General features: G+C 31.3%; 1 protein-coding gene across 3 annotated transcripts in view; it reads right to left on the bottom strand.

Moving 5' to 3' along the window:
* The window catches only part of LOC141455082 (protein YIPF5-like), a 407,881-nt gene that overhangs the window by 254,563 nt on the left and 140,254 nt on the right, over nt 1–13,064 (bottom strand). The window lies entirely within an intron of this gene.

The following is a 13,064-nucleotide window of genomic DNA, read 5'->3' on the forward strand; positions in this document are numbered from 1 at the left end:
TTTTCTTACGTGTCAAACATATCTCGAACTAAATGTACCTCTGAAATTTATTAAATTTTTTGCAGAATTTAGGCTATGTAATAATTATTTTATGAAATTTAATATTAATAATATAATTTACCAAATAGACCCTACAAAAACATGTATGTTATGTAATCTGAATGAAAAGGAAGATCTTACACACATTCTATTAAATTGCACTTTGTACACTAATATGAGAGATGTAATAAATATTAACAGTAGTGACTCACCTCATCAAATCATAGTTAACTTCAAAAACAATTATTCTAAAGCTAATATTTTTAATTTATACAAATACTTCTCTGCCATTCTAAAAGTCCGCTCTTCTTCTATTTTAAACGATTAAAATAGAAAAAAAAAAAAAAAAAAAAAAAAATTACTTTATACTTTCTATAAACTATTTTCTTTATTTGATGGTAAAAAATTATTTACAATAAGTATTTTTTATCTTTTGTGTGATTATGTATTGTACTCATGTCAGCAATCAACTCACTTGTAACAAGCTATATGCTTAAATACAATAAAGTTTATCTATCTATAAATGAAATATCAGATCAATTTCGTTCAGTTTGATTGTTCCATTACTAGTTGTAGTATAAGCCTCCACCTGTATAATATTTATTAAAATAAAATGTAGAAATGAATTTCTAAATTTGAAAAATGTAAAACAAAAAATCAGCTGAGCGGAAGTGGTACTTTGCTGAATACACTTAAGAGCATCGATTTTACTCGATAACTACTACGATTTTATTTAAACATTGTATGAAGATTACAAAACATATAAATTTATGTAGCAACTTACGCGAATTATACGAATGTGAAAGTTTTGCGATTAAATAAAATAATAAAAGTTGAATAACATGGACAGTTATGCATATAAAATTTTGTAAAAACGGATATATTCTATGTAAAACGGAAACCAGCCCGGTTCCAGTCCCCCTTCACTTACTAATAGATTAAAAGTAACTAACAATAGCTGTATTAAGTCTACACAAAGATGTTTAATTACTCCCACGTCTCTTATAAAATGAATGTCAATACAAGAAGATTTACTTGGCAAAAAAGAGGATGTCGTTATGGCAGCAAACAAGCTTGGATGATTTAATAAAGTTATGAATTATGTAGAAAAGGGATTCTAACACGCTCACACATTTGTAAAAGTAGTTACAAAAGGAAATAAAATGAGAAAAGAGAAGATGAAGCAATTCCACTTGGCTTTTTGGGCAAGGAGGAGAGTTCTACGTTAATAATTAGAAGGAACTAGATGACAAGGTTGTATTCATCGTGTTGTAAAACAACCACCACCCCTAACTTGGCCCACACTGCTGACGTCACAGAAATGCAAAGAAACAAAGTGAGATTTCAAACTAAATTGAAAACGTCTGAGCTTAAATGTACACGTTAATTTAATTTTATATTCCATTTTCATTTGACAAACAATAGATACGCCATTATTAATTATGTGTTTCAACCTCGTTTAACATCTTTCGTTTTTCATACTTTCAACATTTTTATAACTTGCCATAGAGCACGCTGATGTAACATTTCTTAGGGAAATCTCTGTTGAGAATTTAATAATAATTAATAAAAAAATTTTACTTTGTCAAGGTGAGAAAATTGCTAAAATTGTCATGATTTTTATTCCATGTCTCCTCCTAAAATTGATAGATTTTATAGCTGCTGAAGGTAGCAGGTATGTGAGTGGGTAAAATGGATGTATTGGCATCAGATGTTCGTTATCCCAGACTACAACGTTCTTGCTAGGACGTCCCTAGAACCTCGGCGGGAGTGGTTAGAGTGGTAACATGAGTATAGAGCTCAATTTGATCATAGAAGCACGCAACAAAGTGCAACCCAAACAGAAATTAAATGGGTGATTGCACGTGAAAAATATGCTTTCATTTAACATCCAAATTAAAAAAAAAAAAAAAAGAAATGATAAGATTTCAATACTCCGTTTCACGAGAAGTAAGAGAAGGAATACTGTAAAAGACGATTACCTATTCACCCATTGGTTCAAAAGCTCGGGAGTGATTTACAGAAATCAAGGTCAGTATCATGACTGTTAATGGCAAATGATTAAGTTACTGAAATCCAGAATGAAGAAGAAGATAAAGCAGGCTAAGAAATAAAGCGAAAATGGACGCAGAATGAAGAATAAATGATCTTCATTATAACTGTCCGGTATAAGGGTTGACCATCAAAAACTGCACGAAAAAGTGTAACGTTGAAAAACACCCAACTTTGACAATTTTTTTCTATTTTTCTATAAAAGATAAAATTCCCAAATTTTCTTTAAATCTTACTCCAAACGATCCTTTATAACTGTAATTTTTTTGCAACCACCCAGATCTAATAGGTTTCGAGAAAAAAGTTGCTAAAAATGAGCAAAAACGGCTTTTTCAAAAAATCTTCTTGTTGTTGTTCTTGTTGTTACCTTTTTTGTAAACAACTAGCGCCTAAACGCGTGAACCGATTTTCATGAATGAGGTGTCATTCGATTCAATATTTTATGTAGATGTGCCTTTTGGGGGTCCCGACGCTGTACATCGAATGGGAGAGGAGTTAGCCCCCTTTATGTAAGGCCCCCTCCAAAATTATTATTACTAATTACTCTGTAAGTCTTGGCCCGATTTTGATAAAATTTGGTAGGATGATTGGGTTAGGGCTCCTCTACGTAACATTAAAGCGGCGATCAGATCTTACACTTGTTAAGGGGAAGTGTAGCAATCGTTTCAAATTATCGACACGTGAACCGATTTTCATCAATGAAGTGTCAATCGAATCGAAATTTTGTGCAGTTTTGCTCTTTTAAAGTCTCGACGCTGTGCCTCATAAGGAGGGGAGTTTGCCCCATCCAAACTATTATTACCAATATTTCCATAACGCTTAGTCCGATTTTGATAAAATTCAGCTCTAATAAGTGGTTAAAGCTCCTCTACGTGGCTGTGAAGTGCCATCAAGCTCTTGCATCTACTAAGAGGAAGTACTGCAATCGTTTAAATTATCAATGAGTGAACCGATTTAAATCAATGAATTGTCGTTCGATTAAAAAATCTTTGCCTCTTTGCCTAGAAGTACTGCAATTGCATTTATTTTTCTTACTCCTCTTAAAAGGAAATACTGAAATCGCAGTTTAATTTTGCTATTTACGCACAAATACCTTCCTATGTCATTCAAAACGCTTTTTCAAAAAAATTGTTATTGAGGATGGTTTGGGGGACCGCAACTATAATCATTCTTTAAAAAGATCTCTCCAGTGGTAGTTACGGTTCCGACTTAACACCTTAACAGGTTATAATGATAGAATTACTTATTCTAAATTTAAAAAAATCTGTAAAGCAGATATGTAACTTTGCAAAAAGGAAAATCTATCCAAAAGGTACAAAAATCTCCTTAACAAAAACTTACAGTTTAAAATGTTAAGTATAAGGGTTGATTAAACGCCAAAAGGTACACAAATCAGCAAGCACCCAACATTTTATTAATTCTTCATTAATATTTAAGTAATTTTACTGCATTAATTTTCATTAATATTTTTTAGAATTTATTAGATGTCACAGACCCTTATGCTGGCCACTTCATTTATAATATGTTTTTGTTATAATTATGATAAATCACATATACGTACATGCAGTTAAAATAGAAAAAGACAAAGTTAGAGTCGGCTACTGTCTTGAATTCGTTTTACCGAAATATTCGTGAGCACAAATAACACACAGTTATAACAAGTAGATTATTCAACAATTATTGATTTCTCAATTGGGATTTAATTCAATCCCCCTAATTTTACTTATAGTAAAATACTAGAATAATTAGCTGTCCTAAAAATATGTATATCTTATTTATTTTATATTACATATATACAACATTGTAGGATGAATACCTAGATTGAGAATGTAATTGAAGAAAACTATATTATTTGCGATAAAGCCAGATAATTATTACCTATTATTATAAACGTTTGACTACTACATAAAATAACAATTACTTTAATCGAAGAATGAACTTAAACCGACGATTTTTATTTAAAAATAAATAAATAAAATAAACAAAATCATTGATGTATGTTGGTGTAAGCATTTTTTAAAAAGTTTTTGAATTTTTTAGCCTCATTATTTTTTTTTTTTTTATAACGTTTTTCTTTTTAACCTGTAATTAACAGTTTGATTATTATAAATAACTAGATATTACATCAATCTACAGTGCTACTTGAACATATATTTTGTAGACGAAAATGGCCAGCATAAGGGTCTGTGACATCTAATAAATTCTAAAAAATATTAATGAAAATTAATGCAGTAAAATTACTTAAATATTAATGAAGAATTAATAAAATGTTGGGTGCTTGCTGATTTGTGTACCTTTTGGCTTTTAATCAACCCTTATACTTAACATTTTAAACTGTAAGTTTTTGTTAAGGAGATTATATATTCAAACTGTTACGAAGCGAGATTATACATTGCAGCTAATTACTGGCCCAATACCCCGCAGGGGAAATGGACCAGATGGTCATTATCCGTCGAGTATTATAGCCTAATAGCATGAATATTGAATCAATCCGTCAAATCCCATAACCCTCACAGGATGCAGAAGTAGGTTATCCGCGTAATGACTGTCTTGACAACCATAACTGGTAATTGCAGGGATTCGTATTTTCTGTACATTAAAAATCCAGGATGAAACTTTCAGGAGAGAATTTCATTCATATTTTTTTTCAACTCTAACCCGACATTAAGTCATAACATCTAGTATTAAAAAAAAAAATAATTATTATTTTGTCCGAAGATGGAAGGTAAAAGTTTTCAATTCAGTAACCACTTGTTAGAGAACGACTTCCTGCACGATCGAAAGAAAAATTATAATTTCAACTCCAAGCCTTGTCTTCAATACACCGATATTTTATTTTGGTTAATGTTAGGAGCCCGGAGCTTTTTTCTCTCGTTGCAGACAACACTGACCATCACCGGACAGTGAGCTGTAAGAAGCTCCTAGGAAGAGAAAACCTACGGGCCAGCAGCTGGATTTGAACTTAGGTCCTCTGCGTGGGAATCCAATACTCTAACTGTATAGCTAATCCCTTTCCTCCGATAAACCGAATGGTTTTCAATTTTAAACTGTTCTCCTAATCTTGTCAACTGGAACATGCATTTTCATATAGATGCAGTTATTTACACATTAGGGTGAAGGGACGAGTAATTGACTGGGCACCAGTAATTGACATACCAGAAATAAACTGGTATTATAAGGGATATGAGCCGTTTTTAGTGGGGATTCTTTCAATTTCGTTATTGAGAAGCCTTTAGGCAGCAGTTCCAGAAAAATATTAATTATTGGAAGGTTCCTTGGTATCAGTGGAAGGTTATTTGTGTTAAAAGTTCAAAATCAAGGATAAAACAAGCCGTTGCTAAGGAGGATTGATAAGAAAATAATTTTCCTTTTTTCTTATTTTTCGTTTATTTGTTCATATATTCGTGTGGTTATCAATGTTCTGTTATAATTAGTATTACTTGTAGATTTCATTTATGTAGTTTTTTTTTAATTATAAGAAGCATTGAGGATTAAAATGGGGCTGTCAATCACTGGTCCTTGAAACGGCAATCTGTCCAGTAATTGACATGTATGTCAATTACTAGCCCTACAGCTTTTTTGTTTGAGACCAGTGATTGACTTCCTGGGAAAATGATAAGATAGGTTGGTAAATTTTATTATAATTAAAAATTCAATACATTGTAAAATAAAATCATTGATAAAAATCGGCAACATAAAATAAATAGTAAAACTTCCAACAAAATATGTTTAAATTAATGAATTAGCAAATGTACGCCTTATTTCAAGAGGGCATGCAGAATGATTATTCTGTAGAGAACAACAATGTATGAACAACAAACTGGAATAATCGTGATCGCCGAAGAACAGCTTCCGAGGCCTACGTGACTAATAAAAACGACGCCCACGTAACGGAGTTGGAAAATCTCTCATTCTCCCTCAGTTTTGGGTCCTAGCCACATGACAAAGAAGAAAGGGAGTAAAATGGCTAAACCATAGAATTCCATCAAAGAAAACGGCCAGAGGAAAAATGAAGCTCCCTCAAGAGAAGTACCAGGTGCGAAATCAAACATACGTGGAGAGTTGGTGACTTTGTGATGTTTGTGATGTTACCGGTAGTACAGTTGTGTAAGGGTTGATCGTCAAAAGCTGCATAAAAAAGGGTAAGGTTGAAAAAATATTAGATTATTTAGGTTTGCCTATTTAAAAACTGATTGTAATTAATTATGAATAAAACTAATTTTTGTTATAAATCCAATTGAAAAAGTGATTTAGGTGATTTATTTAGATCTAAAAGTGATTTTGAATGCATACCTTATGTCGTTTCATGAATATATTTGTATGTCAATTACTGGTCCCACCTCATGTCAAACACTGGTTCCACCGAAAATTCGGTATGTCAATTACTGGTTCATTGACATACTTCCAAAAAAAATCATTTTTGGTTGACATAAAGATCGAATTTACTGCTTTTAAAATATTAATAAAATAAAATACATCCTACTGGAGCGGTACAATTTTATAACCTACACCTGGAGCCAAAATAACGGAAGTTATTCTATCTTAAACTCGAATTTTTTCTTAAGCAGTCAATTACTGGTCCCTTCACCCTAAATAGTTTTTTTTTTTTCATTTAAATTTCAATAGTTTGACACCACCAAAAATTCTCCCACTTACAGCTGTAATATAATAACTCTTCAAAATTGCACAACAGTTAAATTTTGTTATAACCTACTTACATACTACAGAATTAGTTTTAACTGTATGCTAACAAAAGAGCATTTAGGTTTTGCCACTACTTAAAACTAACTGTAAACTATTTACTTATGAAACTATAACAATAAACTGGATATGGCTCAGCATAGATTAGACCGCTGAACTGTAACGACTGCAGCAGCTAGCTGGGAATACAAGGGATAAGGTAAACTGCTATTTGTTGTGCTAACCAGCTCTTAAATACTGACCAGAACTTTGCAATATTTCACTAATTAATAAACATTAATTTATATTGGTTAAATATAATGCTTTACTGTTTGTGTTACTTGTATATTGGTATGCTAATTATGTGTTTTTAGTTATGGCGATAAGTTATAACCATCAGCAAATAACGAGCGGAATATCGCCAAGATTTATCATTTCCAACCGAGCGAAGTATCTGTAATAATTAAGACTGCAGCCAGTTTATATAGGTATTCCTGAATTGTCAGACCTTGGTTTAACCCCATAAAGGGTAGTACACAGCTTCTTTCTCTGCTGAAAATAAGATCCGCTGGATAATATCGCCGATTTTGTCCATTGCTGTGCGCAAGTATTGTTTTTGCATGGTCGGCCCACTTTTTGGGCCTTCGTGTGGAGAAACTGACTCCAACTAATTGAAACATTCCGAATGGTTTGAGTCAGCAACATGTTTAGTGTGGAGAGGGAAATTGAATTGAAGTCAAATACCAAGTAGCAAAATGATTAATCAACCTTATTCCCATCCGCCTCGGGACCGCCTAGTAAACCACATGGAGTCACCTGAAAGGTGGCGATCCTCCTATCAAGACGCTCAGTCCGGAAGAAGACCACTCGTCGAAATTGTATTTATGATCTGTCTTGGCGGAAGGAAGACCTATTTATATACCCAAAGAAGGGTTTACTATAAATTATGTTTGCACTTCGACCGTTGGAAGTGAAGCCCCTGTAAACACACAAGATTTCTAGCAAAATTAAACTAAACAAACCTTTACATTGAGTAAGTATATTAACAAATGTTCAATATATTTCTGAAAAAATAAATACACATAATCGTTTCGAAAACACGCAGCGAACAGATTCTCACGGTGTAGAATTATTGTGGTAAAGTAAAAAATACAGTACTAGATAAATATTCAAATTTAATTTTGTAAATAAATATGTGCGTGCTCTGTGCATTTATATGTGCATTAAGTACATATATATCAGAAATTTATTATTAAACACTTTTTTTGGAATTCTTACTGGAGAAGTTACTAAAAATAATACATTAAATCGATCGGAAACTACAAAGTGAATAAATATTCTTACTACAACAGATATAATTCTCAATAATTTCATCTGTTTATATCAGAGGTTCTTAACCTTTTCACAGACGCGGAACACAATTATATGTATATATTTTTCTCGCAGAACACAAACATTAAATAATTTGAAATTCGGTATTTAGCAAGAACTTAAAATTAAATTCAAATTAAAAAAAAAAAGGAACAATTTTTTGTTTTCGTATCTTTCCTAAGTTTCTAAATTTCAATACATTTAAAATAGAAATTTCGCGGAACACTTAGACCATAGCGGTTAAGAACCACTGCTTTATATCTTCTACATTTATAGATCTGTGCACAAAATAACTATAGTTTATAATTAAGGGAAACAAAGTGTACAAGAGAATAAAATTCCATATCAATACGTGGTTCACAGTGCGAGATATAGAACGGCCACAATTTTACAGATTTTCATGACCCAAAAAATTTTCAACCCTTTATATCTTCTACCTTTTTAGATCAGTGCACAAAATAACTATAGTTTATAATTGAGAAAAACAAAGTGTACAAGAGAACACAATTCCATACGAATACGTGCTTCACAGTGGGAAATATATAACGGCCATAATTTTACAGAATTTCATGACCCAAAAAATTTTCAATCCTTTATATCTTCTACATTTATAGATCTGTGCACAAAATAACTATAGTTTATAATTGAGAAAAACAAAGTGTACAAGAGAACAAAATTTCATACGAATACGTGGTTCACAAAGGGAGAAATAGAACGGCCATAATTTTACAGAATTTCATGACCCAAAAAATTTTCAACCCTTTACATCTTCTACATTTATAGATCTGTGCACAAAATAACTATAGTATATAATTGAGAAAAACAAAGTGTACAAGAGAACAAAATTCCATATCAATACGTGGTTCACAGTGGGAGATATAGAACGGCCATAATTTTACAGAATTTCATGACCCAAAAAATTTTCAGCCCTTCATATATTCTACATTTATAGATCTGTCCACAAAATAACTATAGTTTATAATTGATAAAAACAAAGTGTACAAGAGAACAAAATTTCATATGAATACGTGGTTCACAGTGGGAGAAATAGAACGGCCATAATTTTACAGAATTTCATGACCCAAAAAATTTTCAATCCTTTATATCTTCTACATTTATAGATCTGTGCACAAAATAACTATAGTATATAATTGAGAAAAACAAAGTGTACAAGAGAACAAAATTCCATATCAATACGTGGTTTACAGTGGGAGATATAGAACGGCCACAATTTTACAGATTTTCATGACCCAAAAATTTTCAACTCTTTATATCTTCTACCTTTTTGGATCTGTGCACAAAATAACTATAGTTTATAATTGATAAAAACAAAGTGTACAAGAGAACAAAATTTCATACGAATTCGTGGTTCACAGTGGCAGATATAGAACGGCCACAATTTTACAGAATTTCATGACCCACAAAATTTTCAATCCTTTATATCTTCTACATTTATAGATCAGTGCACAAAATAACTATAGTTTATAATTGAGAAAAACAAAGTGTACAAGAGAACAAAATTTCATACGAATACGTGGTTCACAGTGGCAGATATAGAACGGCCACAATTTTACAGAATTTCATGACCCACAAAATTTTCAATCCTTTATATCTTCTACATTTATAGATCTGTGCACAAAATAACTATAGTTTATAATTGAGAAAAACAAAGTATACAAGAGAACAAAATTTCATACGAATACGTGGTTCACAGTGGGAGAAATAGAACGGCCATAATTTTACAGAATTTCATGACCCAAAAAATTTTCAACCCTTTACATCTTCTACATTTATAGATCTGTGCACAAAATAACTATAGTATATAATTGAGAAAAACGAAGTGTACAAGAGAACAAAATTTCATACGAATACGTGCTTCAAAGTGGGATATAGAACGGCCATAATTTTACAGAATTTCATGACCCAAAAAATTTTCAACCCTTCATATCTTCTACATTTATAGATCTGTGCACAAAATAACTATAGTTTATAATTGAGAAAAACAAAGTGTACAAGAGAACAAAATTTCATACGAATACGTGGTTCACAAAGGGAGAAAAAGAACGGCCATTATTTTACAGAATTTCATGAACCAAAAAATTTTCAACCCTTTATATCTTCTACCTTTTTAGATCTGTGCACAAAATAACTATAGTTTATAATTGATAAAAACAAAGTGTACAAGAGAACAAAATTTCATACGAATACGTGGTTCACAGTGGCAGATATAGAACGGCCACAATTTTACAGAATTTTATGACCCACAAAATTTTCAATCCTTTATATCTTCAACATTTATAGATCTGTGCACAAAATAACTATAGTTTATAATTGAGAAAAACAAAGGGTACCAGAGAGCAAAATTTCATGCGAATACGTGGTTCACAGTGGGAGATATAGAACGGCAATAATTTTACAGAATTTCATGACCCAAAAAATTTTCAACCCTTTATATCTTCTACCTTTTTAGATCTGTGCACAAAATAACTATAGTTTATAATTGATAAAAACAAAGTGTACAAGAGAACAAAATTTCATACGAATACGTGGTTCACAGTGGCAGATATAGAACGGCCACAATTTTACAGAATTTCATGACCCACAAAATTTTCAATCCTTTATATCTTCTACATTTATAGATCTGTGCACAAAATAACTATAGTTTATAATTGAGAAAAACAAAGAGTATAAGAGAACAAAATTCCATAAGAATACGTGCTTCACAGTGGGAAATATATAACGGCCATAATTTTACAGAATTTCATGACCCAAAAAATTTTCAACCCTTTACATCTTCTACATTTATAGATCTGTGCACAAAATAACTATAGTATATAATTGAGAAAAACAAAGTGTACCAGAGAACAAAATTTCATGCGAATACGTGGTTCACAGTGGGAGATATAGAACGGCAATAATTTTACAGAATTTCATGACCCAAAAAATTTTCAACCCTTCATATCTTCTACATTTATAGATCTGTGCAGAAAATAACTATAGTTTATAATTGAGAAAAACAAAGTGTACAAGAGAACAAAATTTTATACGAATACGTGTTTCACAGTGGGAGATATAGAACTGCCATAATTTTACAGAATTTCATGACCCAAAAAATTTTCAACCCTTTATATCTTTTACCTTTTTAGATCTGTGCACAAAATAACTATAGTTTATAATTGAGGAAAACGAAGTGTACAAGAGAACAAAATTTCATACGAATACGTGGTTCACAGTGGGAGATATAGAACGACCACAATTTTACATCATTTCATGACCCAAAAAATTTTCAATCCTTTATATCTTCTACATTTATAGATCTGTGCACAAAATAACTATAGTTTATAATTGAGAAAAACAAAGTGTATAAGAGAACAAAATTCCATACGAATACGTGGTTCACAGTGGGAGAAATAGAACGGCAATAATTTTACAGAATTTCATGACCCAAAAAATTTTCAACCCTTCATATCTTCTACATTTATAGATCTGTGCACAAAATAACTATAGTTTATAATTGAGAAAAACAAAGTGTACAAGAGAACAAAATTTTATACGAATACGTGTTTCACAGTGGGAGATATAGAACTGCCATAATTTTACAGAATTTCATGACCCAAAAAATTTTCAACCCTTTATATCTTTTACCTTTTTAGATCTGTTCACAAAATAACTATAGTTTATAATTGAGGAAAACGAAGTGTACAAGAGAACAAAATTTCATACGAATACGTGGTTCACAGTGGGAGATATAGAACGACCACAATTTTACAGAATTTCATGACCCAAAAAATTTTCAATCCTTTATATCTTCTACATTTATAGATCTGTGCTCAAAATAACTATAGTTTATAATTGAGAAAAACAAAGTGTATAAGAGAACAAAATTCCATACCATTACGTGCTTCAAAGTGGGAGATATAGAACGGCAATAATTTTACAGAATTTCATGACCCAAAAAATTTTCAGCCCTTCATATCTTCTACATTTATAGATCTGTGCACAAAATAACTATAGTTTATAATTGAGAAAAACAAAGTGTACAAGAGAACAAAATTTCATACGAATACGTGCTTCACAGTGGGAGATATAGAACGGCCATAATTTTACAGAATTTCATGACCCAAAAGATTTTCAACCCTTTATATCTTATAGATTTATAGATCTGTGCACAAAATAACTATAGTTTATAATTGAGAAAAACAAAGTATACAAGAGAACAAAATTTCATACGAATACGTGGTTCACAGTGGGAGAAATAGAACGGCCATAATTTCACAGAATTTCATGACCCAAAAAATTTTCAATCCTTTATATCTTCTACATTTATAGATCTGTGTACAAAATAACTATAGTTTATAATTGATAAAAACAAAGTGTACAAGAGAACAAAATTTCATACGAATACGTGGTTCACAGTGGGAGAAATAGAACGGCCAAAATTTTACAGAATTTCATGACCCAAAAAATTTTCAATCCTTTATATCTTCTACATTTATAGATCTGTGCACAAAATAACTATAGTTTATAATTGAGAAAAACAAAGTGTATAAGAGAACAAAATTCCATACCAATACGTGGTTCACAGTGGGAGATATAGAAAGGCCATAATTTTACAGAATTTCATGACCCAAAAAATTTTCAACCCTTTATGTCGTCTACCTTTTTAGATCTGTGCACAAAATAACTATAGTTTATAATGAAGAAAAACAAAGTGTACAAGAGAACAAAATTTCATATCAATACTTGGTTCACAGTGGGAGATATAGAACGGCCACAATTTTGCAGATTTTCATGACCCAAAAAATTTTCAATTCTTTATATCAGTGGTTCTTAACCTTTTCATAGACGCGGAACACATTTCATAGACGGAAATTTGAAATTCGGTATTTAGCAAGAACTTAAAATTAAATTCAAATTAAAAA

Source organism: Rhodnius prolixus, unplaced genomic scaffold (genome assembly GCF_049639745.1).
Source record: "Rhodnius prolixus isolate KJV_2025 unplaced genomic scaffold, Rpr scaffold_21, whole genome shotgun sequence".
NCBI classification, from domain to species: domain Eukaryota; kingdom Metazoa; phylum Arthropoda; class Insecta; order Hemiptera; family Reduviidae; genus Rhodnius; species Rhodnius prolixus.